Raw genomic sequence first — 6,338 nt, forward strand, 5'->3', positions numbered from 1 at the left:
TATTTGGGAATTATGAGGCATTGTTTGCAAAGCATTTACAAAGGGTTCAAAAAAGTCTTATTAGACTATCCGTATAATGTTTCTCTATGTTTAAAATAATTTTGAAATACAAAGTCCAAAATTTGTTATTTTAATTGTTAAATATAAACGAATTCATGTAAGTATATTACATATATAATAGTTATATATTATATATATTATGCTTAATACATTTACTTATTTGATCAAACTCCCTGTATGTAGCCTATCTCCCACCATCACAATATAAGTATAAATTATTTCATATATACCAAGAGTGGTGCAGACAATAATTTCACAGACAAAAAAAGGAACCAAGTGAAAAAGCAGGGTAAAGTGAAATACATATTGAGGAACACAAACATTATGACCAAATTTCCTGGGTTCTATTCCACCATCTGCCTTTATTAAGCTGTAGGATCTATCCGGGCAAGTTTCCGAAAACCCCTCTGCCTCAGTTTCATAACTGTAAAACGAGGCAACATTAATATCAATCTTCCAAACTTATTTGAGAATTGAGTACAATAAATCACAATGTCTGTCATATTGGCTGATCCACAGACATCTCTGATTAGTGTTCGCCATCTTAAAAGCATCATTACTAATCTTTTTTTAACCAAATCAAATTTTCCCAGGCAAAATTCTGCATGTCTACATTTTGTCAAGAATATCTGAGTCTGTCAACAATTCTTCGTCAACAACAGATTTTACCAGGCAGGACAATCTGAACCGTGACCAGCTGTACCTTCTTTTAACCCTTCTACCCAGTCTCATTTTTTTCCTCGGGTCATCTGCCCTTTGCAGATTGCAGTGTTCTTAAAAAGCTATGATTCTTCAGTTTTTCTGCCATTACAAATTTTGCCATGTGTGGATTTAACACTTGTCAGTTTTAGTTTGTGTCTTGAAATTCTGTGAGTTCTACGTATTATGAGTTACATAAAAGAATGGTGGCTTTTATCCATCTCTTGCATTGGAAAACACTCATCTAAAAACCGGGTGTGTGGGCATGGATGCACACAAGGGTCAAGATGGCAGGGCACGAAGCTTGTCTCATATCCTATCACTCATCTGGGATGTAGAGGACAGGACAAGTGAACTTTAAGAGTCTTGTAATCTGAGATTTCAGGATGCCTATGGGAAATTTTGCACATACATAGGAAGGCCAGGGTTCTTTCTGCAGTAATCATCTGCTTCTCAATCCAACAGCCTTGATCTTAGATCCCAGCTCCACTGTGCTTAAGCAGGTGACATTGGGTCAACCAGGTGATCTTCAAAGCACTAATCCGCTGAGCTATAAAATGGGGAGGGTGCTGTTCACCTTTAGAATTTTGGGGATTGAAGGGGATAATATACGGAATGCATTATTCCTAGTGCTTGATAGATAATAGGTGTTCAATGACTGAACAAAAACAAGTCCTTAAACCATCAAGGTGTTGGGACTGAGGGACCAGATATTGGTGACTACAAGGCCTAGCCCCGCACTGCCCAACAGGCTTAAGTCCTTCCTGAAATCCTGTAAAATCTTATTCAGAAAAGATGTGGGGCTTAGAGAAAGATCATTCTCCTGGGTCTTCCACCACAAACAAGAATTTTGAGTTTTACTGGGAGTAGGATAAGCTTCCAGAAAGGGGCGTTTCTTATGGCCTCATGGTACTGTCCTTCTCTTTGAAACTGGACCCACCTGGGGAGCATGTCTTTAGCTTTGGTTTTGTTAGAGATGACCCCCTAATACTAACCACTTAATACTCGCTACTACTAGCTAGAACTAACTACCATGACTACCCCCCCCCCCCCGCCACCACAGAACAGTCAGGGGTAAGGTACGGTCACAGGTTTTCCATCTGGTGGCTGTTTGAGTGGGAGTGTCACTGCTTGAAAACTGGATCCAACCCAAATACCCCGACCACAGTGGATGCTCGTGTGGCCAGCCACACCCTTCCCGAGGCTGGCCACTGAATACCACTGAATACCACTGAACACCACTGGGTAACCACGCAGACCTCTTTTGAGCCTGAGCCCACTATGGCTCTAAAAGTTGCACAGGCCCCAGGCCTTACAGAAGAAGTGGTTAAAGGCAGGGTCCCTGGAACCAGAAGATCCGAATCCCCACCCTCCCTGTTGAAAGCTCTGTGACCTTGGACCACGTCATTTCCGGTACCCCGGCACCCCGTACAATACTGGTACGTGAATTACAAGGTGGTTGGCAGGAATGACTTCACGCACATAACGGGCTTGCCTCAGGGCCTCGCCTATGCACGAAAGAACCTAGCTTGTTCTGATGTGAGTTTTTAACACTTGTGGAGGCAAAACTCCTTTTGCAGCACTTAACCAATGAAGAATGCTGACCCCAGGCCCCACCTCTGTTTGGCATGTGTCTCCTCTCGATGAGCCACCAGCCCTTACTCCACCTGTAATAATTATGTAATGATAATGTAATGATAATACTATCCATGAACCATCCACTCAACTCCATTTTTCACCTGATTTCTCTAGGTCTGAAATTCCTCAGCTGAAGGGTCCATTTTGCCCCATAAAAAAATAGTCACTATTGTCATGTATCTTTGATCTTACTCACGCACTAGCTGCCTCCTTTCAACCTCACACTTGCATGCACCTAACACCTGCCCCGCCGTCCTGCTTCCGAGGTAGGTGCACGTCTGCGCAGCCCCTCGGTATCCTAGTGCTTAACCCCGGGCATTAGCCAGCATTATTTGGGGTTGAAAGGAAAAGTAGAACCTGCCCCATTTTTAAGATGAGGAAACAGATGGGGGCGGGGGATGAAGGGAAAGAGAACTGAAATATATGGACATTCATCAAGCCCGCTCTTGGTGTCAAATGCTGTCGCAGTTTTCCCGTATGATTTCAGTGAGGCCACGAGGCAGTCTCCCCATGTTGGCGTTCTCGTTCTCTGCTTACCTGCTGACACATGTGAGGTTCACAGAGGGCTGGATATGTTGCGTGAGGCCACACAACTGGAATATGGGTAAATCCAAGATCTGAGCCAGACCTTTCTATTTCCAAAGCCCATTTTGGTCCTTTTGCTAAATCATGTGACTCAGCTGCCACGTGATGTCTCTAAGATCCAGAGCTCACAGAGAATGCCTGGGATTTGGATGCAATCCCCACCCGCCCCCCCCTTCAGTTTGATCAGTTGCAATGCCTTTTAAAATATATGGTTTATAACCCGCTCGAGTTACTAGAATGGTCAAAATGCACATGTGTCATTCCTATAGCAGAAATACTAAATGTTGTGTATGCAAAAGGCATCATCTGATAAACCAGCTACTTAGTTTGTCAAATCCAGACATTGTGATAAACTAGTGCTTACCATAAGAGAATGTATTTCTAAAGCCATGAGAGCATATCAGAATGGATAGTAAATCCCCTTTCTCTTATCTTTATAGAAATGTTTTCCCGTCTCAGCAAGCAGAAGGGGGGGTGGTGTGTCTCTTAAGTTTCCAATCCGATTTAGAGGTCGTTCCTGTGAGCCAGCCTTCCCCTTTTCATGTCTTTGAGCTCTGAGGTCATCAGTCTGGGGGCCAGGAAAGACAGTTTGCTTCTTCCTAGTGGTCACGCATGGAGACCCTCACTTAACATGGATTTAGAAGCTGCGGCTATATTCCCAATGGTGAGAGATTCTGGGGATCCCTCCAGAGTCCAGGGACCATCAACACCACAGCAGCAACCCCCTGTTGGACAATTATGTGCCATGGGCTTTGCATGAATCATCCCACTGATCTGCCAGCAATCCTAGGAGGTAGATCATTTTATCATCCCCATTTTGCACATGAGAACCCTGAGGTACAAGGAAGGTCAGCTGGAAAATGACAAAGCTTTTCAAACAGACCTTTCCAACAGGACATTCTGAAGACTCCAGAGAATGTCTTCCTGAAAGAAAGGTCGGTTGGGGCATTTAGCCATCGGTTCCATTCCATAGTGGTTGAGGGTGTCCCAAAGGAGTGTTAACTGCCCACATTTCCAGGCTTTGCTTGCACATGGGCCAAATAGTTTCCTGCAGCAACGGAGAAGATTCTGGGACAGAAAGCAGAAAACCACATGGTACGCGCTTGAGGCAGGATGTCTTCACCACAAGGTGATTCTGAGGTCACAAAGAGCTGTCCATTGGAGCTGTGGCTGAAACAAGGAGGTGTGGGAGGCTGTTTTCTAAAGATGACCATACCAGTTTGTATATCCAGCCCCACATGTTCTTCTCATCCTGTGACATTGACACTCCTCCTTCAAGCACTGGGATCTTTATTCCCTTTCCTTGAAGTGGGATGGCAGGTGGATCATTGTAACTACCTTAACCAATAGAACAAGCTGGAAGTCATGCTGCATGACTTCTAAGGCCAGGTCTTAAAAGACCAAAGAGCTTCTAGCTGCTGTTCCCTCCCTTTCTGTCCACACCTGCCTTTGGCACTTAAGCCAAGCAAGGAGGCCGTGGATCCTACAGCTGCCCTGTGGAAGAATCTCAGAGCTATGGCCAAGGAACCCTTGTGTGTGAGCCTCCATCACTTTGAGTCCTTCTGGCACCAACAGCCAAGTAAAGGAGTGTCCATCATCCCATTCGCCACCTAACAGCAAATTCATGAGAGACCCTCACCCCCCCACGACTCCCCACCAAACCAGATTGTCCAGCCAAGCTGCGCTCTAATTCTTGCTCTACAGAAACCATGAAAGAACAAATTAGGATTTTAAGCCACTAAGTTTTTGGATGCTCGGCTACCCTTAACAGTAATTAAGACATGAGCTATGCATGGAATCAGGGCATCAAAGGCATTTGTTAAAGCCAAGTGCCCAGTGGTTCTAAGTTTCATGATGGCAGGGCTGTCTCTGTTGGTTTTCTGATTTATCTCCAATGCCTAGTGTTATGTCTGAAACATAATACCCTCTCAGTGAATGTTTGATGAATAAATGACTGAATCAATCAGTCAGTCAATGCATGGCATTTGAGGCCAGGAGGAGGGACTTATCTGAGGTCAGAGAAAGACACAGATCTCAAAAACAAAACAAAAAACAAAACAAAACAAAACAAAACAAAACAAAACAAAAAACAAGACTCCAGAGTGGATACTGTGCAGGATGTTGTGGTAAAAATCACACTTGCCCAACTCTTTGCTTAAGATTTTATTTATTTATTTGAGAGAGAGAAGGAGAGAGCACGAGCAGGGGGAGCGGCAGGCAGAGGGAGAAGCAGGCTCCCCGCTGAGCAGGGAGCCCAACACGGGGCTCGATCCCAGAACCCTGGGATCATGACCTGAGCCGAAGGCAGATGCTTAACCCACTGAGCCACCCAGGTGCCCCAGGAAATAAGATTTTAAAAAGCAAAACTAATTTGAATCCTAAGAAGTGGGTCTGAGTTCCCGTTCCGTTATTTGGTAACGCTGAGACCTTCCTTGACTCCCGAGGAGCATCTCATGAGTGCAATGATACACGCAGGTGGTACACAGAAGAAGGTAGATACCTCAGGGGCTGAAGTCAGCAGAGAGAAGCAAAGTGGGTCACCCGGAGTGCTTCCCGTCAACCCACAGACTCCAGCGGAGGCCAGCCCCTTCCGTCTGCTTCACTTAAGACGAGTTGATAAAGTGGCCCTGCTCCTTAGCTCAGACCGCGCAGCTCTGATAGGTGTCAGCGCGCTTGGTAAATGCAGAGCAGTGCTTCTTAAATTTTAATGTGCATACCAATCACCTGGGGATTTGTTAAAATGCAGATTTTGATTCAGTCAGTGTATTCATTTCCTCGGGGGCTGCCGTAACAAATTACCGCACACTTGGCGGCTTAAAACAACAGAAATTTATTCTCTCGCAGTTCCAGAGGCTACAAGTCTGAAATCAAGATGTTGGCAGGGCTGGTTGCTCCTGGAGGCTCTAGGGGAGATAATCTGTCCCCTGCCTCTCTCCTGGCTTCCGGTGGCCACTGGCAATCCTAGGTGCGCTCTGGCTTGTGGAAGCATTATTCCAGCTTCCTTCCTGGCGTGTCTGTGCGTCCTCTCTCCTCTGCCTAGGAGATCATGGTGTATGATTTGGTCTCAAGATCCTGCAGGGAGGACCACCTGCAAAGACCCTTATTCTGAATAAGGTCACCTTCTGAGGTACTAGGTGGACATATCTTTTGGGGGGGGCGGACACTATTCTACTCCTGACAGAAGGTCTAGCACGTGGCCTGAGACGGCATTTCCAACGAGCTCCTAGACACTGCGCTTTGGGTCCACAGACCACACTTTTACGAAGCAAAGCTCTACAAGGGCCATGGTGTTCGTTTTTGCAGCATTTCAGGTGGGTTCTGTATCACACGGATGCACACACAGACCCACTATAGGT

This window comes from Phoca vitulina, unplaced genomic scaffold (genome assembly GCF_004348235.1).
Source record: "Phoca vitulina isolate PV1807 unplaced genomic scaffold, GSC_HSeal_1.0 scaffold66, whole genome shotgun sequence".
NCBI lineage: Eukaryota > Metazoa > Chordata > Mammalia > Carnivora > Phocidae > Phoca > Phoca vitulina.